Raw genomic sequence first — 26687 nt, forward strand, 5'->3', positions numbered from 1 at the left:
CTGTGTGCAGAGCTGAACAAGAAGATATTGTGCCTTTCCAGTCCTTACCCCACTCAGGGGGCTTACAACCCTGCTACCCTAGAAGCACGACTGCTCTGTTCCTCCCCAGCAAGCTTGCTGGCTGACATCTTCCCTTTGGTGAGGAGGGTAATGAAACGTTTTGGTTTTAAAAGCCCTTTCTTCTACCTCATGTTTAGCTGTAGGCTGCACGTGGACAAGAAAGAGGGGGATAACTGTTTTCCTTAACAAACAGTTAGATACCTGTGATGGTTAGGGTTGTGTGTCAACTGGCCTGGGCCATGATTCTCCATGGTTTCGCAGTTACATAATGATGTAGTATGACAGTTATGTAATGACAGACTCATCCTCTTTCCCCAGCCACTCCCATCACTGCCCAATGGGCTCATGAACAAAGTGGCCATTGTGACAGGGATGGAGGTGATGCATCAGCTCAGCAATATGGACTTCCACTCACCAAGGCTGACTTGACTACAGCCATTGCTAAGTGCCCAATCTGCCAGCAGCAGAGACCAACACTGAGTCCCCGATATGGCACCATTCCTTGAGGTGATCAACCAGCAACCTGGTGGCAGATTAATTACATTGAACCATTTCCATCATGGAAAAGGCAGTGTTTTGTTCTTACTGGAATAGGCACTTTCTCTGGATATGAGTTTACCTTCCTTGCACACAATGCTTCTGCCAAAACTGCCATCCGTGGACTCACAGAATGCCTTATCCACCATCATGGTATCCCACACAGCATTGCCTCAAATCAAGGAACTCACTTCACAGCATATGAAGTGAGGCAGTGAACCCATGCTCATGGAATTCACTGGTCTTACCATGTTCCCCATCATCCTGAAGCAGCTGGCTTGATAGAACGATGGAATGGCCTTCTAAAAACACAATTATGGCACTAGCTAGGTGACAATACCTTACAGGGTTTCGGCAATGTTCTCCAGGGGTCTGTATATGCTTTAAACCAGAGTCCAATATATGATGCTGTTTCCCCCATAGCCGGGATTCATGGGTCCAGGAATCAAGGATTAGTGACCCAGTCGCGAAATTTTTGCTTCATTTCCCCACAACCTCATGCGCTACAGGTCTAGAGTTCTTAGTTCCAAAGGAAGAAATGCTCCCATCAGGAGATGTAACACTGATTCCATTGAACTGGAAGTTAAGAATGCCACTCAGCCACTTTGGACTCCTCATGCCTCTGGATCAACAGGCAAAGAAGGGAGTCATTGTATTGGCTGGTGTGACTGATCCTGATTATGAAAGGGAAATTGGATGGATATTATACAGTAGAGGTAAAGAAGAGTATGTCTGGAATACAGGAGATCCCTTAGGACGTCTCTTAGTACTACCATGCCCTGTGATTAAAGTCAATGGAAAACTACAGCTGCCCAATTCCAACATGACTGCTAATGGCCCAGATCCTTCAGGAATGAAGGTTTGGGTCACCCCACCAGGCAAAGAACCACAACCAGCTGAGGTGCTTGCTGAGGGCAAAGGAAATACAGAACGGGTGAGGGAAGAAGGCAGTTCTAAATACCAGTTACAACCATGTCACTAGTTGCAGAAGTGACGAATGTAATAGTTACTAGTATTTTTTCCTTGTATGTGTGCATCAAATATTTTTGTTTTCTTCACTTATAAAATACAGGATGAAAACGGGGCAAGTGTGTTTTCAGTTGTACACATTAGTCATATCATGTTAGGCACAAGTATGCCTTTGTAATTGTCTTTATTTAGAGATTGTGTATGGTTTAAGGAGGTGTGTACAGGCACCAAGTTGACAAGGGGTGGACTGTGATGGTTAAGGTTGTGTGTGAACTTGGCTGTGCCATGATTCTCAGTGGTTTGACAGTTATATAATGATCTAGTTTGGCAGTTATGTAATGATGTAATTTGGAGTTATGCAATGATGTGGTTATCCTCCTTTTTGTGACATAATGTAATCACCTCCATGATGTGATCTGATGTCATCAGTCAATCAATTGTGAGGGGAGTTTCCTTGGGGCTGTGGCCGAGATCCAATATATATGGATGTCCTGGCAAAGCTCACTGGCTTTTACTCACTCTGGATCCTGCATCCGGCTTGTCATCATCTGACCTCTGGTTCTTGGGACTTGAGCCAGCAGCCTGCCGAACTGCCTGCTGATCTTCGGATTCATTGGCCTCCGCAGGCTATGAGCCAGCAGCCTGCCATCTGACCTGCCATTCTTGGGTTCGCCAGCCTCTGCAGCTACCTGAGTAGCTGTACAACAGAATGAAATGTTACTTGCACCATCTTCATGATTGTTGGTATGCTCAAGTCCATTGCTGTAGTCACTGTTTATGCTGAGTGCCTTCCAACCTAGGGGAGCCCTGGTGGCGCAGTAGTTGCACAGTGGTTAAGAGCTTGGCTGCTAACCAAAAGGTCGGCAGTTCGAACTCACCAGCCACTCCTTGGAAGCCCGATGGGGCAGTTCTACTCTGTTCTATAGGGTCGCTATAAGTCAGAATGGACTCTACGGCAATGGCTTTGGCTTCTGGTTTTCCAACTTGGGGGGGCATCTTCCAGCACTATATTGGAAGATATTCTCTTGTGATCCACAGAGCTTTCATGGGCTAATTTTTGAAAGAAGATCACCAGGCCTTTCTTCCTAGTCTGTCTTAGGTTGTCTACCATGGGTGACCCTGCTGGTATTTGAAATATTGGGGGCATAGCTTTCAGCATCACAGCAATACACAAGCTCTCACAGTACGACCAACTGATAGAAGGGTAGTGGACCCTTATGGCAGCCACATCTTATTGATTTGACAGCTGACCAGCCACTTCAGCAGTGTCTGGCTGGCCTCAGATGAGCTCTAAATGATCACACAATTGTAATAATAATCTCAACCAATTAATAAGGCACCCTGCATAGGTTTCTATAGCGTGTTTTCTTTGCAGTTTTCTAGGTTCTTCTTTAAATTCTTTATGGGATGCTTGCGTTTTATAGACAGGAAGGAAAGCTTAATGACCCTACAGACTCCAATCACTCATTCATTCATTCATTCTCAGTGATTGAGAGTTTGCTCCCTGAATAGTAGGTGACTAAGTTCTTCGGAGAGGTTGAAAATTCAGCACATATAATTTCTGCCCTCTTTAGATTCTTTGAAAAGCCCTAGTGGCATGGTGGTTAAGCACTTGGTTGCTAACTGAAAGGTTGGAGGTTCAAACCCACCAGCAGCTCTGTGGGAGAAAGATGTGGCAGTCTGCTTCTGTAAACATTAACTCTTGGAAATATTATGAGGCAGTTTTACTCTGTCCTATAGGATTGCTATGAGTTGCAATTGACTTGATGGTAACAGGCTTGATTTTGGGTTTTTGGCTAGACCATTTGTAGTCCCTGGGTGGTGCAAATATTTAACACACTCAGCTGCTAACCGAAATGTTGGAGATTCAAGTTTACCCAGAGGCACCTATGAAGAAAGTCCTGGTGATCGACTTCCAAAAAAAAAATCCGCCATTGAAAATGCTGTGGAGCACAGTTCTACTCTGACACGCATGGGGTCACCATGAGTCAGAATGGATTCTATAGTGTCTTAGCTGTCTAGTGCTGCTGTAACAAAAATACCACAGGTGGGTGGCTTTAACAAACATAGGTTTATTCTCCCCCAGTCTAGTAGGCTAGAAGTCCAAATTCAGGGTGCCAGCTCCAGAGGAAGCTTTTCTTTCTCTGTCAGCTCTGGAAGAAGGTCCTTGTCATCAATCTTCCCAGGTCTAGGAGCTTCTCAGTGCAGGGACCCCGGGTCCAAAGGACACGCTCTGCTTCTGCTTCTGCTTTCTTGGTGGTAAGAGGTCCCCCATCTCTCTGCTCACTTCTGTCTCCTATATCTCAAAAGAGATTGACTCAAGATACAACCTAATCTTGTAGATTGAGTCTTGCCTCATTAACATAACTGCCACTAATCCCATCTCGTTAGCATCATAGAGACAGGGTTTACAACACACAGGAAAATCATATCAAATGACAAAATGGTGGACAACCACACAATACTGGGAATCATGGCCTAACCAAGTTGACACACATTTTGGGGGGACACGATTCAATCCATAACACATAGAAACCAGTTTTCCTGGTTTTCTAGATTCCTTGAAGTCAGGAATGATGCCTTATTTACCTCGTGGCATCTAGCGAAGTGCCTGCAGTGTGGTAGATGTTCAACAGGTGTAGGATGACTGAGTCAGTGAATGAATGGAGGTCCTTATAGGCCTGTGGCACCCTCAAGTGTCCTGATTTGAAAGTCACCATCTGGGATGACAGAAAAGATGTGGATAAACTTTGTCTCAGTCACCTTGTGCCTCAGCTATTGATGGATTCTCTGGCTCCTTTGGAGTCTTGCTAATCAAGCAGATTTCCGGGACCCAGTCAAGAGGGTCAGACTCAGTAGGTCTGAGGTTGGGCCCTAGGTGATTCCATTGCTGGTGGTCATTGACCCACACATTAAAGAACACCACATTAGCCCAACCAAATCTCAGCGGTCCACGTGGACACCTTTGCCTGCAGTTTTTCATTATGAGGGGAAGGGCCTTCCCCATAAGCTGCACTGGGTTCCAACCTGAGCGTGATCTTTGGAGAGATGTAGTAACACTGGGAAGGAGCCTGGTGGGGTGGTGATTAAGCTCTTGGTTATTAACCAAAAAGTTGGCAGTTCAAACCCATCAGCTGCTCCATGGGAGAAAGATGTGAAAGTCTGCTTCTGTAAAGATTACAGCCTTGGAAACCCCATGGGGCAGTTCTACTCTGTCATCCTGTAGGGTCACTATGAGTCGGAATCAACTCGACAGCACCAGATTTGGTTTTTGGTTTTTAGTGACATTGGTGGGTTTTTTCAGCCTACGTTCCCCTCCTCTTCCTCCAGCAATAACCCTCACCCTTCCCTCCCCTTTCCAGTTACACTTCCTGGCTGGCCAGTGTGAAAGGTCCAGAAGGTGGGCACCTAATCCAACCTGAGTAAATCAGCCAAGCAGAGAAAGCCAGAGGGGTGAGATGGAGGGTGAGGGAGCGTGCAGAGCGAGAAAGTAGGAGAGAAGTGAGAAGAGAGTGAGGTGGTCGAGGTCTGGGGTCCAAAGTCACCTGGGTTCACACAGGGCTCGCTGCTTTTCTGTGAGATCCCCCAATAGCCTTGCCCTAAACCCCCTTTCCTGATTAAGCTACTTTGAGTTGGGCTTCTGTTGCTCGATCCTGAAAGAATCCTGCTTGCACTGAAGGCTAACATCTTCACTGGTGAAATGGGGAGAGTGGGACCTGCTGGACTTTCTGTGTGAGTATTGCTGCAAAAGAGCCCATAACACATGTAGACATTCAACAACCACTAATTTCTTCCATTTCGTTTTAATGTCACCTAGCATACCACGGACTGCCAGAAAAATGAACAAATCAACCTTGGAAGAAATAAAACCGGAATGCTCTTTAGAAGCAAGAATGGCAAAACTTTATGTTGCTTACTTTGGACACATCGTTAGGAAAGTCCAATCCCTGGAAAAGGACAAAATGTTTGGTAAAATAGAAGGTCAGTGAAAACAAGGGAAACGCTCGATGAAATGGACCGACACTGTAGTCAGAACAATGAGGTCAAACGTAGCAAAGATCATGAAGGTGGAGCAGGACCGGACAACATTGTATTCTGTTGTGTGTGTGGTCGCTACGAGTCAGAACCAACTTGGTGGCAACTAACAGCAATGAGTTCTTCCTGGGGGTCCCGCTGGACACCTGGGACTTCATTAGCTCTCTGCTTCACGGATTGAGCTAACAGTCCAGATGGGCACACACTTTGTCTCAAGCTTAGCAAATACTCTTTAAGTGAGTTGACTGAATGGACGTGATGCGGATACAGCGTGGACTCTGGAAGGAGCGTGAGCAGGCCCTGCCTGCTGCCCTGTCCTAAGTGGAGAGGAGATGCGCTTGCACATGTTAAACATATGAAGCAGTGAGTTTTCACTGCCGTCTCAATCTATCTGCCTCTAGAATAAGATTTGCCTAGTGGTGAAAGGAGAACTCTGCAGGCTCTGATTTCGGGATGTGAATTACTTTTTAGTTTGAAAGAAAAAAACACTCAGTCTCAGAGCCGGGCTTGTCTTTAAACACACGGCCCAGCCTGGTGAAGTAGTCTTCAGCGACGGCATCGGTTAAAGGCTCTCTCGTACGTCCTGTAACTCTAGGAGGCTGTCATAGCTGCACTGACTCCTAAATTTCTCTCTGGCAAGAGTGCCACAATCCATTCCCATTTAGCAAACCTGCTCAGGATTTATGATTTTCTTTTAGATTTGCTCCAATCTTAAATTCTGCCCTTTCACAAAATCCTTGATGTACTCATACATCTGTGCCCTGGGGACCACCCCAAACCTGCCCCTTCAAGACGTAAGCTCCTGCCCCTGCCTCCTGGTGGGAGAGGTGACAGTTCACTTGGTTGAACAACCACCCAATAATCACTGGCTGAGTACTCACAACACCCCACACTTGGTGCTTAGCAATCTATGCTGTTGTCGTTTGCTGCCATAAAGTCAGCTCCAACTCATGGCAACCCCACGTACAGCAGAATGAAGCGTGGCCCGGTCCTGCGCCATCTTCAGGATTGTTGGTATGCTTGAATCCATTGTTGCAGTCGCTGTGTATTTTAAGCGTCTTCCAACATAGGGGACTCATCTTCAGCACGATATCAGATAATAGTCTGCTGTGATTCATGCGGTTTTCATTGGCTAGTTTTCTGAAGTGGATTACCAGGCCTTTCTTCCTAATCTTTCTTAGTCTGGAAGCTCTGCTTAAACTTATCCACTGTCATGGATTGAATTAGGTCCCTCAAAAAATGTGTGCATCAGTTTGGATGGGCCATGATTCCTGGTATTGTGTGATTTTCCTATATGTTGTAAATCCTGTCTCTAAGATGTTGATGAGGGAGGATGGGCGGCAGTTGTGTTAGTGAGGCAGGACTCAATCTAAAAAACTGGATAGTATCCTGAGGCATTCTCTTGAGATATAAAAGAGGGAAGCAAGCAGAAAGATGGGGGACCTCATACCACCAAGAAAACGGTACTAAGAGCAGAGCGTTTCCTTTGAACATGGGGTCCCCACGCGGAGAAGCTCCTAGTCCTGGGGAAGATTGATGAGAAGGCCGACAGAGAGAGAAAGCCTTCCCTGGAGCTGATGCCCTGAATTTGGACTTTTAGCCTACTTTACTGTGAGGAAATAAACTTCTCTTTGCTAAAGCCATCCACTTGTGGTATTCCTGTTAGAGTAGCACTAGATAACTAAGACATCCACCATGGGTGACCCTTTTGGTATTTGAAATACTGGTGGCATAGCTTCCAGCATCACGGCAACACATAAGCTACCACAGTATGGCAAACTCACAAACAGGTGTTGTGTATGTGTGTGTGCATATGTATACATAAACACATATACACATATGTATATATATGCTCATACATATACACATATGTACACATAAAAAAAAAACCATTGTCATCGAGTCTATTCCGACTCACAGCGACCCTTATAGGTCATAGTAGAACTGCCCCATAGGGTTCCCAAGGAGTGGCAAGTGGATTCAAACTCTGACTTTTTGGTTAGCAGCTGAGCTCTTAACCACTGCACCACCAGGGCATTTATATATATATATATACATATAACATGTATATATACACATATATATGTATACACACATATATACATGTATATACATGTATCTATACCTAATTTCATAAGTAGGGATAAATATTATCTCTCATTTTACAGGTGGGGAGGTTGAGGCTCAGAGACAGAAGTTTTCTTGGTCACCTACCTCCTAAGTGACTGAGCCAAGATTTAAGAGCAGAAAGGTCACTCAAGTCCAGAACTGTGCGTTCAACTGTGCCCCCGTCTCCCTATTGCGCAAAGCAGGTCCTGGTTAAAACTAGCTCCTTTGGCAGACTGCTATAGATCTTCCAGGCTGACCCCATAAACACTCTTTTGGGATGCTTCTTCAAACCAAGCACCAATCCCCCCACATTCGTCTACCTTGTGGACCTGATGATCCTGAGGGACTGGGCAACGCTTTGCTGAAGTCCGACAGCCCGATCAATCACGTTCACCCATTAAAACAAAATCACATGTGTTTAGCACGGCTTTTCTTAATGAACTTCAGTGATAACTAGACTTACAAATGGGTTGTTAAACAACTGGGTTTGGAGATTTTTCCAGGAATTAACATTTTGGTTTCTTATTTAGAAATCAACTTTGTTTTGTTTCCTAATTTGGAACATCAGAAGTATATTTATGTGTTGTGAGCATTCTCCTCCCTCCAGAGTCTTCAAAGATTCCAGATATTGGATTCTTTGGGGTCATATTAGCGAGTACTTTAGATGCTTGAAATATAGTTGGTGTGAGCCCAAGGACTTGAGGGAGATAACTTCTGCGGAACCCCGACCAGGGCTGGCCTTGAGGAGGCCTCTCCAGTTTCCCTCCTCCCCTGCTTGGAGCTGCGCTCATGTTGTGGTTGGTATTTGCTGCTGAGTTGGCTCCGACCCTTAGCGACCTTACGTACAACAGACAGCAGTGTTGCCTAGTCCTGCACCATCTTCACGATTATTGGTATGTTTGAGTCCATTGTTGTGGGTATTGTGTCAACCCATCTCATTGAGGGTTTTCCTTGTTTCCAGTGACCCTCTACTTTACCAACTGTTATGGATTGAATTGTGTCCACCCACAAAATGTGTGGCAACTTGGCTAAGCCTTGATTCCCAGTATTGTGAGGTTGTCCACCATTTTGTGATCTGATGTGATTGCCCAATGTGTTGTAAATCCCACCTCTATGATGTTGATGAGGGAGGATTGGAGGCAACTGTGTTAGAGAGGCAGGACTCAATCTACAGGATTGGGCTGTATGTTGAGTTCATCTCTTCTGAAATACGGAAGAGAGAATCACTTGGAGAGGATGGGCAACCTCATACCACCAAGAAAGTAGTGCCAGGAGCAGAGCGTGTCCTTTGGACCTGGGGCTCCTGCGCTGAGAAGCTCCTAGACCAGGAGAAGATTGATGACAAGGACCTTCCCCCAGAGCTGACAGAGAGAGAAAGCCTGGAGCTGATGCCCTGAATTTGGACTTCTAGCCTCCTAGACTGTGAGAGAATAATTTTCTCTTTTTTAAAGCCATCCACTTGTAGTATTTCTGTTACAGCAATGCTAGGTAACTAAGACACCGACAGTGATGTCTTTTTCCAGCACTTTGTCTTTCCTGATGACATGTTGAAAGTAAGCAAGTCCAAATCTCTCCACCCTCCCTATTATGGAGCATTCTGGTTGTATTTCTTCTAAGACTGGCTTGTTCATTCCTCTGGCAGTCCACCTGATCTCTTAACTTTCCTTGGGCTTCAGCCCCCACATGGAACTCTCCATTCTTCCTCTGCATGTGAAAACACCTCATGAGGAAAATGCTGGTAGAGGCGAGGATGGCTGTGCTTTTCCTCTGTGCCCTGCTAACGGTGCAGCCTGTCACATAGCTGTCTCCCCAGTGGGCTGAGGAGCACCTGGTCACCTGCCAGAGAACCTCCAGGGCCCCAAACAATGGCCAAACGTATTTTCCCAGACTCCAAACAAAACAAAAAAATAATAATTTTCTCTTGTCCTTGGCTTTTTTCCTTCTAAACCTCAGCTCTTTCAATCCTGTAGCTTTCCTGACACTGTTCTTACCGCCCCAGAGCATACTTTAGTATACTTTCTTGGCTGTGAGTCTGCCTTGTAGGTCTCCTTCTGACATCATGCCCCAGACGAGCTCCCTGCACACCCCTGGGTCCTGCCTTCCAATCTGCTTCTTTTCCTGTCCCCTCAGTAGGACTGTGCTCTCAGAACTCCTGGAGGGTTTAATGCTTGCCCTAATTGGATGTGGTGGGTCATTCTGCCAGGGCGTCACCAACTCCTCTTTCCTCCACTATTGGAATACTTCAATCAGCACGTCCATTTCCAAGCAAAGGAGCCCTGGTGGTGCAGTGGTGAAGCACTTGGCTGCTAATCGAAGTCAGCAGTTGGAACCCACTCCGTGGGTTTCTCCGTGGGAGAAAAACATGGCAGTCGGCTTCCTTAAAGATTACAGCCTTGGAAACCGTATGGGACTGCTCTATTCTGCCCTGTAGGGTGGCTATGAGTTGGAATTGACTTGACAGCAATGGTTTTTTGTTTTGTTTTGTTTTTCCAAGCATGTAAACAGTGTGTGAGTTATATTTGTAGACAGCCTATTCCGCCTTAATAAAGAGCCTCAGTGTTTTAGCCCATGAATACATTTGGATTTAAAAGAACGTGGTTCACAGAGACCCGCAATCAGGGAGTCAGGCTGAATAAAACTTTCCACCTGCTCACACTCGTATATAGGACACGAGGCTTCTTCTAAATCCATAACGCTGATCTCTCGCATGGACATCCGCGCAGACAACACTGTCTCCATGAGACTGTGAATTTGAATTATTCCTCTCACTCTTTCCCACAGTTTCCGGCCCAGGGCTGGGCACTCCCAATTAAGAAAGCTGTCTGGTGACTGATTAAACTTTTCCCTCATCTCCAAATGGAGTGTGTTTGATCTCTTCGCATGTTGATTTTAGCTTCTCAACTAACAAAATGATCCCTCGGGGACAGACATGAAAGCTGGGAGGAAGGGACTCGGAGGAGAAGGCAGCCTGTCTCTCCACTTTCAGCTCTGATCCATGTGAGTCTCCCACATCAAACAGCCGCTGGGGCCTAATGGTGGCCTGTGGGGGGCCTGATGGTGGCCTGTGGGGGGCCTTGAGCACCATGGTGTCATGGCGGAGGAAACCCATGAGGGCTTTCCCCTCTGAGTGCACTATGGCAAGGATAGAACAGCAGGTCCTGGGAGGAGCTTGCCTGCAGAAAGCTGTCTTCCGCAGGAATATGCCGTGCCCTCCTTCCCCACGCCCCTGGGCCTGGTCAAGGGAGAGCTGAATAAGCAGACTGAGTCCTCCCGCCTGGTGGCTGGGAGAACAGGTGCGGCCAGGCCTCCAGATGCCTCGCAGGGGGTGGTCAGCCTGTCTGCTGCTGCAGCATGGCCCCCCGTGAGGGGACTCCTTCACCCTCCACTGTTTGGAGCTGCTGCCTCTTGTGATGTTCTAATGACACACCTGGAACTCGGGGAGCAAAGAAAAATGTCAGCCCCACCAGTAGTGGACGCTGTAATGCGCCTTCTAGACTCCGCCGCAGCAACGAAGGACTTACTCCCTGGGACAGTCACTTTACGTGTCAACTTGGCTAGGCTGCAGTCCCTCGTTGATCCGTTAACACTGACCTAGGTGTTTCTGTGAAGGTATTTTGTAAATGTGATTGAAGTCTCTAATCAGCTGACCTCAAGTAAGGGAGACAGCCTAGATAATCTGGCTAGGCCTGATTCAACCAGCTGAAAGGCCTAACGAGCAGCGCTGAGGCTTCCCTGAGGAAGAAGAAACTCCATCTGTGGCCTGCAGCTTTAGCTCATGCCTGAGAGTTCCCGCCTTCCCTGTGGATCTCAAACTTGCCCGCCAGCCCCCACAATGGTGTAAATCAATTCCTCGCAATAAATCTTTCACTATACTGTAAAACCTGTAAAAGCCAGAACCTGTGTAAGGTGGAAACCTGTCAGAGAAGGAAACCTCAAATATTTTCCACTAAAATGAGCGATAGAAAAAGGGTAGGACTGCACCCCATCAAAGGTGGAAATCTTGTGAGACCCGGAAAAACAAGGCAGTCCCATCAAGTTCCGGCTCTCACAGGTTTCACTGTATCTCCTGCTGGTTCTGTTTCTCTGGTTGAACCCTGGCTGTTACATTCTCTCAGCTTCTGAGAGACCTGCTGGAGATATCAGTCAACCGTTAAACCTCTTGGGCAATGACCTTGGCTGAGGAAGCTTGGCTTTGCCCAAGGTCGTGTTCTTCCAGACAACACCTGGAATGCCTGATTGTGTAGGTATATAAAAGCCCAGCCTCTCACCTCGACTCAGGATCACCATGAAGGAGCACGGAGTCTGTCTTTGTGGAGACTACATCGCGACTCACTTCTTCCTCTGCCCAATCCTGTTTCCTCCCCTGTCCTTCCAGGGAAGTTGATGCCAAGGGCACTCCTTAGTAAACCTGCTGCTCACTGATCTCCATCTCAGACTCTGCTTCCCGGAAACCAACCTGCAGCTCCATTGCTTGTAGCGGTAAAAACCTACTGTCTTAGTCATCGAGTGCTGCTATAACAGAAATACTGCAAGCGGATGGCTTTAATAAACAGAAGTTTATTCTCTCACAGTCTAGTAGGCTGGACGTCAGAATTCAGGGCACCAGCCTCCAGGGGAAGGTGTTCTGTCTCTGTTGGCTCTGGAAGAAGGTCCTTGTCATCAATCTTCTCAGTGCAGGGACCCCAGGTCCAAAGGACACCCTATTCTCCTGGCTTTTGTTTCTTGGTGGCATGAGGTCCCCTGTCTCTCTGCTCGCTTCTCTCTCTTATATCTCAAAAGGGATTGACTTAAGACACAATCTAATCTTGTAGATTGAGTCCTCCTCATTAACATAACTGCCACTAATTCCGTCTTATTAACATCATAGGGATAGGATTTATAACGCATAGGAAAATCGCATCCGATGACAAAATGGTGGACAATCCCACGATATCGGGAATCCAGGCCTAGACAAATTGAGACGCGTATTTTTGGGGGACACAATTCAATCCAAGACATCTACCAAGAAGAGAAGTCACTGCCTATCAGTTAGTTGAATAGTTGGATTAATTATGGACCATTTTCCATATCATAGCTGTTATGCAGCCATTTGACTGGGAGATTTTCACCAGTTACTGTTGACTAAGGAAAGTAAGATAAAGAAAAGTATATAAAATGTGACCAATTAATGCAAAACACCTACCAAAATACCCATAATGTATGCAAGTGTGTGTATAAGTATTATGCTCACGTATATGAACATAAAGAACAATTTACAAGGTCATATAATACACACCAGGTTATTACCCTAGGTTACCTGGAGAAGGACTGAGGATGGAAGTTTACAGAGACAGCTCTAAAATTCTGTATGAAACAGATCTGTGCATGTACATAAAATCGTAAGTGCGTGTATGCGCAAAAATACATTAGTGAATTAAAAAGTATTATAAAATAAAAAGGTGAAAGATTATGTGCAGGAGGAAGAGATGAATTTTGCACTGGCTGGACAACCACAGGGCTGATTAGCATCTTGAACCCAGCATAGGCAGACATCTGGTGGAAGGGCTTGGCACTCTGTCCTTGGCCTAGTTCTTCTCACTATTTGGTCAGGATGTGGGGAAGACAATAGAAACCACGCTAATTACACTCGAAGGTAAAGGGAAGAAAGATGGAATCGCTATTACTTTTGAAGAAAGAAATAAGATTTAAAACAAGGCAGAAGATTTAGCCCAAAGCTATAAATTGGATGTTAATCAAGATAAATATGAAGCCCCGTGTCTAGGTTTTAACCTCCCCATTTGCTGAAATTCTGTGCATGGAAATTACAGTCCACTTGTCTGCAATTCGTTGAAGTCACTGGACTTGTCTTACTTATCTTTAAGCCAGAGTCCCTGAGTGATGCAAACAGCTAACATGCTCGATTGCTAACTGAAAGGCTGATGGTTCTACACTCCCAGAGGTGCCTCTGAAGGAAGGCCCGGTGATCACCTTCCAAAACATGAAAACGCTAAGGAGCACAGCTCTACTCTGACACATGTGGGATCAACCATGAGTCAGAATTAACTCGATGGCAACTGGTACCCAGCATACCACCACCTGTCTGCAATTTGTCAGACTGTCATGGTTGTGTGGTGCCATGACGCTGGAAGGAATACAACCAGTATTTCAAACACCAGCAGGTTCACCCCGGGTGGACAGGCTTCAGTGAAGAAAGGCCTGGTGAGCTACCTCTGAAAATTAGCGAATGAAAACCCTATGGATCACAATAAGCTATTGTCGGACAGAGTTCTGGAAGATGAACCCCCTAGGTTGGAAGGCCCTCAAAATACACAGTGGTCCCAAGAATGGATTCAAACACACCAATGGTCATGAAGAGGGTGCGGGATCGGGCAACGGTTCATTCTGTTGTACCTGAGAATAAGGTCTTCATGAGTCAGAGCTGTCTCTATGCCAGCGAAGAACACCCGCGCAGTGTCTGGCCCATAATCCGTGCTGACCGGAGCCTGTATAGGATCTGGAGACATGGGATACAAAACCAGCCTTTACGAAGGGCAGGAAGCATGCTAGCATGAGCGGGCTCCTACTGCAGGCCAGGTTCTATGCCAGGGGTACTTTAACCTCCTAGGAACCCCGGGGAACAGGCTACCTTAGATCCACTTCACAGATGAACAAACCGAAGGTTAAAATGGGTATGTTACTTGCCCCAAATTACAAAAAAAAAAAAAAAAAAAAAAAAAGAGCAGAGATTTGAACCCCAGGTTTGCCTGACTACATAATTTCCCACAGGAAACTGATGGGAGAGCAAATGTTATTTTAAAGTCAAGACACTTAACAAAAAAAAAAAAAAAACCATTTGTCGTCAAGTCACCTCCGAGTCATGGCGACCCTGTGTGTGTCAGGGCAGAACTGTGTTCCGCAGGGTTTTTAATGGCTGCGATTTTTCAGAAGTAGATTGCCAGGCTTTTCTTCCGAGGCATCTCTGGGTGGATTTAAATCACCAACTTTTCCATTAGTAGCCAAGCACTTAACCATCTGTGCCACCCAGGGACTCCTTACAGACACTTAAAGCTGGAAAATCTTAGCGGCCAGAAGTCAGGGATGGGGTACTGGGGATAGGCGTTTGAGCTCTGGACACACCCAGCTGCTGCCATCACCACTGGCTGAAACCAGAGTGGCTTTGCTATATTCGTCGTAAGATTCCATTTGGATACAGGATTCCCCTGCTGAAAAGGAAAAGCTTAAAAACCAATTATCTCATCTACCCCTGCCTTCAACCTCCTTGTAAATGAGAAAATTAGCTGCCAAAGGAGTGAACTGCATGCATTTCACACGGCCCAGCCAGGGCTCGAACCCAGGACTGCTGGCAGGCTGGGTTTCCCCTGTGGCCTGTGACCCCAGGCCCGGAGCTTTCCAAAGTCCTCAGAGCCTCCCCTGCTTGGCCCAGGTGCTAGGTGTTCCCAGTCCCTCACTCCCACATGCCCACATGACTACTTTTCTCTCCTCCTGTGGAGGGTCGGGCAGAGGGGGGCAGAAGCAGATCTCCAGGAGGCCTGTCAGTCTCCCCTCGAGTGCATCTGCTTTTCCAGAGGGCAGGCTACCCCCAGATGCTTAAAAGCCCATTTGAGGCCCCCTGTGGGGTGCCCGAGGTGCCCCGCATTAGGGAAGCCAGCGAGTTGCTTGCTTGCTTGGTTTTCGTCTGTGCTCACCTGACTCAGTGATGCTGGCTTCGTGCCATCCCCATTTTCCCTCCTGACAGGAGGCAGCCTGGTGACCCCCCCAGGCCCTGTTTCCTCAGGCCACAGGGAAACATCACACCTCTGTCTTTCTGCTTCTAGAGAGCTGGGCAGCCTCAGACACAGGCAAGGACCCCAGCTTTGGGCAGCTAGTTTGATTTGACTGCACCTGGTGGCACCGTGGTTAAGCATTTGGCTGCTAACCAAAAGGTCAACAGTTCGAATCCACCAGCTGCTCCTTGGATACTCCATGGAGCAGTTCTACTCTGTTCTATAGGGTCGCTATGAGTCGGAATCGACTCAACGGCAATGGGTTTGGTCTTGGGTTTGTCCACTGTACAGTCCCTGGGTGGTGCAAATGGTTGCCACGCTCAGCTACTAACTGAAAAGCTAAGGTTTGAGTCTATCCAGAGGCACCTTGGAAGAAAGGCCTGGTGATCTACTTCTGGAAAATTAGCCATTGAAATCCCCATGGAGCCCAGTTCTACTCGGACACAGGCTCCACGGCAACTGGTTTGGTTTTGGCTCACGGACATCCCCCCAGGAGGAGAGCTGCTGGAGTGAAGAGTCTTCTGCTAAATCGGTGACTCAGGCCAGGGGCAGCACATGGCCTGGCCGTGAGGAGCTGGACAGCTGGTGAGGGTGCGGGTGACACAGGCTGGACCCCTCATTCTGGGGACGGGCAGCCTGGGTTCCAGAGCAGCATGTCCTTGGGCAAGTCACTCCCCGTTTTGGAGCCTCAGGGTCTTTCTCACTCTTTTAAACTTAAGACCCGTATCAACAAGTGCATTCTGTCTGTGGCCTTGATAAAACCTCTGGTTACGTAAAACCAAAAAACCAAGCCGGTTGCCATCCAATCGATTGCAACTCACGGCGACCCCAAGTGTTGCAGAGCAGAACCGTGTGCTCCATAGGGTTTTCTTTTTTTAATATAATTTCATTTATTTTGTTGTTGTTGAGAATATACACAGCAAAACATACATCAATTCAACAGTTTCTTCATGTACAATTCGCTGACACTGATTACATTCTTCAAGTTGTGCGATCATTCTCACCCTCGTTTTCAAAGTTGTTCCTCCCCCATTAACATAAACTCACTGCCCCCTAAGGTTCTTATCTAATCTTTTGAGTTGCTGTTGTTAGTTTGATCCCCTGTAGACAGTTCTTAAAAAAGCATAATGCTCAAGGCAGACCTCTTTTACTAGTTAAGCTAAACCATTGTTTGATTTTAAGAAGACTCCAGGGGATAAGATTTAAAGATTATCTCAGGGCAATAGTTTCAGAGGTTCATCCACCCTCCATGGCTCCAGGAAGTCTGGAGTCCATGAAAATTTGAAATTCTATTCTGCATTTTCCCCCTTTTGATCAGGATTCTTCTGTGGAATCTTTGATCAAAATGTTCAGTAATGGTAGCGGGGCACCATCCAGTTCTTCTGGTCTCATGGCAAAGGAGGCAGTTGTTCACGGAGGCAGTTAGCCACACATTCCATTTCCTCGTCCATTTCCTGACTCTCCTTCTTCCTCTGTTGCTCCAGGAAATTAGAGACCAATTGTTCTGCCCTGGATGGCCGTTTGCAAGCTTTTAAGACCCCAGGGATTATGCATCGAACTAGGAGGGAGAACAGAAGCACTAAACATGTTATTAGGCCAATTAACTGATATGTCCCATGAATCCATGACCCTAAACCTCCAAACCAAGAAAGAAAATCCCATGAGGTGTCTGGTTGTGCAAAAGCAGCCTCAATGGCTCTTCTTTTTCTTTTTTTGTCATTGTTGTAAATATATCTACCATACAACTTTTGCCTGAATTCAACTTTTTACAGGTGTACAACTAATTGACAGAAATTACAATAATGAGCTGTGCAACTCTACCCTTCATCAATGTGATTTTTCCATCACCTTTAACCTCTCTTTTCCCTCTCCCTTCCACCCCTGGTAGCCACTAATAAACTTTGTTGTCTATACATTTGCCTTTTCTTGTCTTTTTATATAAGTGAAGTCATACAATATTTGTCCTTTTGTGATTGACTTATTTTACTCAGCATAATGCCTTCCAGCTCCATCCATGTTGTAGCATGTATCAAGACTTCATTGCTCCTACTGGCTGAGTAATATTCCATTGTACATATGCACCACATTTTGTTTATCCATTCTTCTGCTGATGGACACTTGGGTTGTTTCCACCTTTTAGCTACTGTGAATAGTGCTGCAATGAACACTGGAGTACAAGTCTCTGAGTCTCTGCTTTCAAGTCTTTTGGGGTATATACCTAGGAGTGGAATTGCTAGGTGATATGGTAGTTCTGGAGCCCTGGTGGCACCGTGGTTAAGAGCTTGGCTGCTAACCAAAAGGTTAGCAGTTCAAATCTATCAGCCACTCCTTGGAAACCCTATGGAGCAGTTCTATTCTGTCCTCCATGGTCACTATGAGTCAGAATCGACTTGATGGCAATGGATTTGGGTTTTTTTTTTTTTAATAGTAGTTTTATTTTTAGTTTTTTGAGGAACTGCCACACTGTTTTCCACAATGGCTGTACCATTTTGCGTTTGCACCGGCAGTGCATAAGTGTTCTAATTTCCCTACATCCTCACCAACATTCGTTATTTTCTTATCTTAGCCATCCTAGTGGAAGTAAAGTAGTATCCCATCCGGGGTTTGATTTGCATCTCTGATCGCTAACGGTGCTGAGCATCTTTTCAGGCGTTTGGTAGCCATGCAAATTTCTCCTCTGATGAAATGTCTATTCAACTCCTTTGCCCATTTTATGATTGGGTTGTCTTTTTGTTGTTGTCGAAATTTTACGTATATTTTGGTTATTAGATTCTCGTCAGATATACAGTTTCTGAAGATATTCTCCCAGTCAGTAGCTTGTCTTTTCACTTTTTTGGTAAAGTCTTTTGATAAACAAAAGATATCAATTTTTATGAGGTCTCATTTATTTATTTTGTCTTTTGCCATTTGTGCTTTTGTTATTATATTAGATAATCCATTGTTGAAAGCATAGGGTCTTCAAGGCTATGACTTTTCAGAAGTAGATCATCAGGCCTTTCTTCCAAGGCTCTTATGGGTGGGTTCAAATTGCCAACCTTCCAGTTAGCAGTTGAGCACTTAGTCATTTATGCCACCCAGGGACTCCTCTGGTAGTGCAAAGGTTGCTTGTGTGTGTGTGCGTGTGACTGGTTTTTAAGCTGCTTTAAACAACCACTTGGTTTTGCTACTTTGTGGGTCAGGACTTCAGGAAGGGTTTGACTGGGCAGTTCTGGCTTGAGGTTTCATGGCGGATTGTTATTAGAGGTCAATTGCAGCTGCAATCATCTGAAGGCTCTGGATGTCCAACGCAGCTCAATCAAAAGACTGGCAGGTGATGCCAGGTGCCTGCTGGGAGCTCAATGGGAGTGCCAACCAGAGCACACACAGCCTCTTGGGCTTCCTCACAGCATGGCAGTCTTAGGGGGTTGGATTTCTTACATGGTGGCCCTGGACTTCAAAAGTGAGTGTCTCAGCCTGTGAATTTTTCTTACTTAAAACTCTCTTTAAAATCTCAACTTGACAAGATATAAAAATGTTAAAGGCTTTTCAAACATCATGTTTGTCATTACTAAAAAGAGGAATCTGGGGGTAAAAATGAAAATAAAAGCCCCATGCTACATAGAATAGAGCTGATGATTCAAGCTCTCTTGTCAACAGACAGTGCTCCAGCACCAATCTTTTTATCCATTTCTTGTTGCTGGAGTCTCGTATTTGTCACTCCTTGCCTGCTGTCTCAGTGGCTGATGTAGACACTGTTAGCCAACATCTGCCCAGTCCTGCCCTGGTTAGTCCTGGGAGGGGGCTTATTTTCAGCTGGTGGGGCCACTGCCTCCGTATCTTTGTTCTCATGTGGCTTAAGTTTGTGGGGGCATCCGCAGGATGAACAGTGTGAGTGATGTTGAAGGCTGCTGACTTGGGGCTCACATTTCCCTCATTGCCTTTATCTGTATCCCTGCTGCCCAGCTGAGCAGCCTCTGTCCAGGAAGTCCTGTGGAATGGTGGCTCAGAGCCTGGCCACATACATCATGAGCCTCCTGGGTGCCTGCCTGCTTCTCCTGCAAATTGTCAACGGCACTTTTTACTCCAGCTTCCAGCCCAGGTCAGCACCCGTGGGGTGTCCATGTGTTGGGAGGTGCACACAGCTTCCTGGGCTCAGCTCAGAAGGTTCTGCTGGGACTGGCCTCCTGGAGCATGCCCTGGCTCCGTCCTGCTTTTCTCACTCCAACTCTTCAGGTTATTCTGTTAGAGTGATATGGGGAAATCCTTTGATGCAGCAATGTCTATTTACCTGCTGGTACCAGAAAACTCCCCACCTGGGCCCATCACGCTGTTGCTCGACCACGACCAACATCTCAGCATCTGTCGCACTTTGAAGGCAAGTCCTTAGTCCTCCTTCATGTTAGCCAGGGTGTAAGTGATCTGCTTTAGGGTGGTTCTTGCCTTTTTTATTTTTCATTTTTTCCCATACAAAAATTTATACGTACATTGTTATGCGACCCTAACTGCTCTCCCCATACTGTGACGGCATACTCCTCCCTTCCACACCCGATTCCCCATGTCCTTTCAACCAGCTCCTAACCCTCTCTCTCTTCTCATTTCACCTCCAGACAGAAACTGCCTGTTTAGTCTCTTGTATCTACCTGAGCCAAGAGGCACACTCCTCACAATTATCACTTTATGTCCCACAGTCCAGTCCAATCCCTGTCTGAAGAGTTGGCCTCGGAAATTGTTCCAGTTCTGGGCTGATAGAGAATCCAGAGGCCATGCTTTCCAGGGTTCCTGCAGTCTCAGTCAGACCATTAAGTCTGGTCTTTTTACTAGCTTTTGAGATCTGCACCCTACTTTTCTCCTGCTCCATCCAGGACTCTCTGTTGTGTTCCCTGTCAGGGTGGTCATTGGTGGTAGCCAGGCACCATCTAGTTCTTCTGGTCTCAGGCTGATGAAATCTCTGGTTTATGTGGCCCTTTCTGTCTCTTGGGCTACTACTTTCCTTGTGTCTTTGGTGTTCTTCATTCTCCTTTACTCCAGGTGGTTGGGACCAATTGATGTATCTTAGATGGCCGCTTGCAAGCTTTTAAGACCCCAGATGCCACTCACCAAAGTAGGATGCAGAACATTTTCTTAATAAGCTTTGTTATGCCAATTCACCTAGATGTCCCCTGAAAGCATGGTCCCCAGACCCCTACCCCTGCTACTCTGTCCCTCAAAGTGTTTGACTGTATACAGGAAACTTCTTAGCTTTGGTTTAGTCCTGTTGTGCTGACTTCCCCTGTAGTGTGTGCTGTCCTTCCCTTCACCTAAGATGATTCTTATCTACTATCTAGTTAGTCTTAGGGTCATTCTTGATGATGAAACCTCGTCTCCTCCACTGCACTGTGCTGCTGCCTTCTATCCGTCCTTGCCATGTGAGTCTCCTGCAAGTACTGTCTGGGGCTGGCTGGAGGCAGTGGCTTTTTGGGGCAAGATGGGGGTGGGCTTCTGGACTTCAACCTCTGTGCTCAGGAGGGCATTGCTGGCAGTGCCTCCAGGGGTGGGAGGTTTAGCTGTCAGGCAGCAGCGGGGCAACTAAAGGCTCCCTGGGCTTCCCTCACTGTTCTTGCTACCAATCAGATTTCTGGTCCTTAATTTCTTTATCTGTCAAATAGGGGAACTGGACTGGATGGTCCGCTAGGCTGTGCCACAACAGCTCTAAAAAGTGAGCTTATCAGTGAAGGCCTTCTGCGCAGGTAGGAGTGGCTGATGAGCAGATGGGCCAAGCAGTGCTGCTTGTCATTCTCAACCTGTCGGCCACTTGAGACTAGCCTGGTCCAGACCTGCAGACACGAGCCCTCTCATGGCCCACAAAGACGTACTGAGTCCCAGGCACCCCAGCTTTGAGCATCCTGAGCAGAGGCTGAGCCCCAGAAGTCCACCATCAGCCTCCCCTGGCCTCGATGGACAGGGACGTTTTTCTAAAGGCCACTGTTGGCAGAGCACCCCTCTTACGACCTGCACACGGAGCTGCCAGAAGTGCAGAGGGACATGGGACCCCGGGAGGTGGCTGCAACTTCCACCCTATGTCAGATGCATATGGGACTCCCTGTTGAAGATGTTTTTGTGGTGGTGGGAAAATGCAGGTAGGGGCAAAAGTTACAAGAACTTGCAGAAATCAACATAGCTGTGACTGCATTAGCATTCTCAGACTGGGGTTGCATTAGTAAGCCCAAGGCTTGGGGGGGTCACTGGTGGGTAGGGCACAGGCCCAAAGTGGCTGCAATACTGAGTGCTGGTTTCAAGTGCTCACCATCAGTGTATGCAAAGTAGGAGACAAAGAGAAAACTCTAGCTTCAACTGTTTGGAGTGAAGAGAGAATAAAGGACAGGAAAGAAAGTATTTCTCTCTGCTCCAGAAAGAACAGGGGCGAGGGATTGACCTCGCACCCAGAGGGCACCTCGGAGTCAGGAAAAGGGTTCAATCAGGAGTTACTGGAAAGCTGTAGGAGTCAGCATGACTGTTGGAGGACTGGCAGGATCTCCCTGGAAGAAGCACATTTTGGACAGGAATTTACAAGTAGACCTCTCTGAGATGATGGAAAAATTCTCTATCTGCACCACTTCATGCAGTAGCCACTAGCCTCAAATGGTTGCTGAGCTCTGGAAATACAGCCAGTGCAACAGAGAAATTGCAATTTTTTATTTTATTTTAATTAAGTTTAGATTTAAATAGCCACATGTGGCTAGTGGCAACCATATTCAACAGCTCAGAACCAAATGTAAAATAATACTATCGCCTTTCATTCCTTTGGAAGAAGGAGTGACGTTCTCTGGCCTTGGTGGACTTCTGCCTCCAGGGCATGTTTAGCTTCTTACCACTTTCTCCCTTTTATGGATTGAATTGTGGCCCCCCAAAATATGTGTCAACTTGGCTAGGCCATGATTCCCAGTATTGTGTGGTTGTCCACCATTTTGTCATCTGATGTGATTTTCCTTTGTGTTGTAGTTCTTATCTCTATGATGTTAATAACTCAGGATCAGAGGCAGTTATATTAATGAGGCAGGACTCAGTCTACAAGATTAGGTTGTGTCTTAAGTCAATTTTTATCGAGATATAAGAGAGAATCGAGCAGAGAGACGGGGGACCTCATGCCACTAAGAATGAAGAACCAGGAGGGGAGCACGTTCCTTGGTTCCAGGGTTCCTGCACTGAGAAGCTCCTAGACCAGGGGAAGACGGATGATAAGGACCTTCCCACAGAGCCGACAGAGACAGAAAGCCTTCCCCTGGAGCTGGTGCCCTGAATTTGGACTTCTAGCCTCCTAGACTGTGAGAGGATAAATTTTTCTTTGGGAAATACTTGTGGTATTTCTGTTATAGTAGCACTAGATAACTAAGACACTCCCCAAGGGAAGAAGACCCCAAGGGCAGAGGACACTACTCAGGGGGAACCTCTGAGCTGATATCTGTGGAGAGACTGGAAGTGCTTGGTGAGAGCCAGACAGTGGTGGGGAGAGTAGAAGCCACTCTGGTAAGCACCTCCTAGTTCTCACAGGGACCCTGGGGATTAGCATGGACAAGAGACTGGTGGCTTTACTCAGAGTTCTCAATCCAGCAGCCCCTCCCCTGGGAGAACAAGGGTTCTCTTGTGCTCCGATGTAGGGCACCAGGGCGAGATGATGAACAGCCCCTTCGGCCCAGCCCCCATCAAGGCAAAGTATGTACCTATTAATTGGTGGGAGTGAGGGGTGTTCTTTCCTCACTCATCTGCAAGGAGCAGCCCAGTGCTCATCGAGGATGCTGTGTGAAGCTCCTAACCTTTCGTTGGCAGTCTGATGGGAGCCCCACCTCCCCTCACATACAACTTGTCGGCCAAAAGGACAAGACACCATAATTTAGCTAGGGATGCCACTCGAGGTGTAGTTTGGCCTCAGAAATGACTTAGAAACAAGACCACAATCAGGGCTCCAAATCAGTATTCAGTGTCCAGGCAACTCCTGGGGACACTGCTGGAGAGATTCCCCCGCCGCCCCACTTCACGTGTCCAAAATGAAATCAATTGTGAAGTCGGCTGCTCAAAGAAAAAAATGACTCCCAGACCAGGACATGTGAGGAGGCGGAAGCATGGATCTCAGCGGCAGGAGTCCTGTTTCTGTCCTCTATGCCACTACCAAGCCCTGTGTCCCCAGGCTGTCACTCAACCTGTCCATCCTGCTGCACTCACAGGACAATAAGACACAGGACTTACAAGAGCAGGGATTCTGAAGTCAGACAGACCTGCGTTCAAATTTCCACTCTAATGCCCTTTAACAGATGAATGGATCAACAAAATGTTGTACACACACACGATGGACTACTGCTCAGCCACAAAGAGAAATGAAGTCCCGACATGCACCACAACATGGGACAACTGGAAACCATTATGCTGAGTGCAGTAAGTCAATCACAAAAGGGCAAACACTGTATGATCGCGCTTGTATGAAGTACCTAGAATAGCCAAATGTATAGAGATCAACATTTGATAGTGGTTACCAGGGGCAGAGGGAGGGGGAAAGGTGGAGTCGTTGTTTAGGTAGCACTGAGTTTGTCTATGGTGTTGGAAAATTTGTCGACAGATATTGGTGATGGTTGTCCAGCATGATTGATGTAATTGGAGCCACTAAATTGTACATGTGAAAAACGTTGAATTGGCAAATGTTGTGCTATATTCATTTTTACAACAATAAAAACAAATTTTGGCTCTGCCACCTACTAGCCGGGTAGCCTTGGATATGTTGCTTGTCTCCCTGAGCCTGTTTTCTCATCTTTAAAATGGGTAGAAGAACATCTACCGGGCAGGGTTGTCAAGTGACATGATGGCTTATGAAACCATTAGCACCATGCCTGGCCCTTAGTAAGAAGCACTCAGTGAATGATAGCTGTTAGCTGTAATTATAAGTATGTATACTGTCAAAATTTGTGGCATTGGCAAAGAATATTAACTACACAGTGGACTGCTGAAAGAACCAACAAAGCAATCTTAGAAGGAATACAACCAGAATCCTCCTTAGAAGCGAGGATGGTGAAACTTCAACTTGCTTACTTTGGACACGTGTCAGGAAAGATTAATTGACAGAAAAGGACATCATGGTTGGTAAAGCAGAGGATCAGTGAGAACAAGAGAAACCCTCAGTGAGATGGATTGACACAACACCCACAATAAAGGACTCAAACATCCCAATGACCGTGATGATGGCACAGGACCAGGCAACATTTCTTTCTGTTGTACGTAAGGTCGCCATGACTTGGAGCCAACTCAACGGCAACCAACAACAACATACAAACACAACCCTAGCTGGGAAGGCAGCTCCATAATGTTCCGTCTATTTAGTTAGAGTGGAATGGTTGAGGGAGCAATGGAGGGGGAGTCAGAAAAGTGGGGAATGAGTTCCAGCACTGGCCTGGTCAATGGAGCAAAGTTCCACTATTTTCTAAGCTTTGTCCCATGTTGGGTCCATAAAATGGATCCAGATTGCTCAAGAAATGGGCCCCCAGCAGCCCAGAGAAGTGCTGTGGGCCCTGGAGATTGCTCTGCTAATTGTCCAAAAGTGGGGTCCACCCTCTGTTGCTGACCTCACCTTCCCCAGCTTTCTGTCTCACTAAGCCAACACCTCTGCTCGCACGTCTCTCTCAGACAACCCTCCTGGACACGCTTCTCTGGATACACCTGCTTCAGTCTGTAGGTCCCTCTGGGACTCACACTCTGGTTTTATTGGCTCAGTTGCAGGAGAGAAACAGTCTTGTTCCCCACCCCCCAGTCCTGTAGGGCTAGAACAGGGACAGCAAGCCTACCAGGTTGCCCACCCTAGGCCTCAGTTTCCCCATCCATAAAATAAGGATGTTGAGCCAGGTGCTCTTGCAGGTTCCCTCCAGTTGTGACATTCTGTGGCTCCAAATATTATCATTTGTGTATACAGAATTTTTGTTGTTCCTTTGTAAAACGCCAACTGTGAAAACCAGCCTGGAGGCAGCTGCCTCTAAGGGATGAGTCACAATGGAGGAATTAAAACCCCTGATTAATTAATTCTTCTTCGAGTGTTTCCATTTATCTCACCTCCATTAACCTTTGGGTCTGTTCATTGTGAGGAATTGCTGTGGAGGGGAGCAGGTCTGAAGCAGGATTATTGTGCCCAAGTCATCTGCTGGTTGCCCCCACCCATCCCCAGGGCGTTGTTGCTGGGGAGAGAGAACAGCAGGGTGGGAGAGGTGGAGCAGGAGCCAGGGCTGGGAGATCAGGCGCCATCTTGCCATCCCCACCCCAAGTGTGAGGGTCCCTCAAGTGTGTCCCGCAGCATCAAAACCTTTACCGGTGTTGTCCATGAAGCAGCCACTAACCACGAGTGACTATTTAAATTTAAAATATTATCATTAAATAACCAATTCCGTTTCTCAGTGAAACCAGCCACATTTCAATTGCTCAGTAGCCACATGTGGCTATTGGCTGCCATATTGGACAGCCCAGATGGAGAACTTTTCCATTATCACATCTGAATGTGTACAGCACTGCCAAAAGCATAGAAAATGAGATCAAAATTTCCCTGGCATCAGAAAGGACCAAAAGTGGAGGTAACAAGACCCCCTGAGGTCACACATCAGTTCACACTGAAGGTGTCCATGCAGGCCTTACAACACCGCCGTACCTCCTCTTGGACTCTGGTGGGCAGAGGAGTCAGGCTGTGTTACTGGAGAGGACAGCTGTCCTGAATGTCCAGATCAGAAGCTTAGAATGGCCCCCGAAACCTCAGTCATCCTCCTCTCTCATGGAGCACTCCTCCCTACATTTCTATAGACCTCATTTAGAATTAGGGGTGGGATTGTTGGGAAAAGGCAACTCGGATGGGTTGAGCATTTTCTACATGCCAAGAGTTCTATTAAATGTTTCACATACGTCGTTTCACTTAATCCTCACAACCAAGCTGTGAGGTCAGTTAAGTCCATCATCCTCCCTAATAATCGCTCCTTGAGATCAGGGACTGCTGAGATAATATTTGCCAAGCTCTTAGAACAGTGGCTGAAGCACTGTAAGTGCCATACAAGTGTTTGTTAAAGAAGAATGTCTTCACCTCAGATCTGGTGTTCTAAGCCAGTTAGTGGCAGAGCAGAGTGGACTCTGGGCTCCTGACTGCACCCCGGGCTCTTTCTGTTATACTCATTGGCCTATAAACCTTACAAAGAAGACCTTGATTATGTTTTGACGATCCTGTTCCATTCTCTTTTCCTAACA

Source organism: Trichechus manatus, unplaced genomic scaffold (assembly GCF_000243295.1).
Source record: "Trichechus manatus latirostris isolate Lorelei unplaced genomic scaffold, TriManLat1.0 scaffold00255, whole genome shotgun sequence".
Classification (NCBI taxonomy): domain Eukaryota; kingdom Metazoa; phylum Chordata; class Mammalia; order Sirenia; family Trichechidae; genus Trichechus; species Trichechus manatus.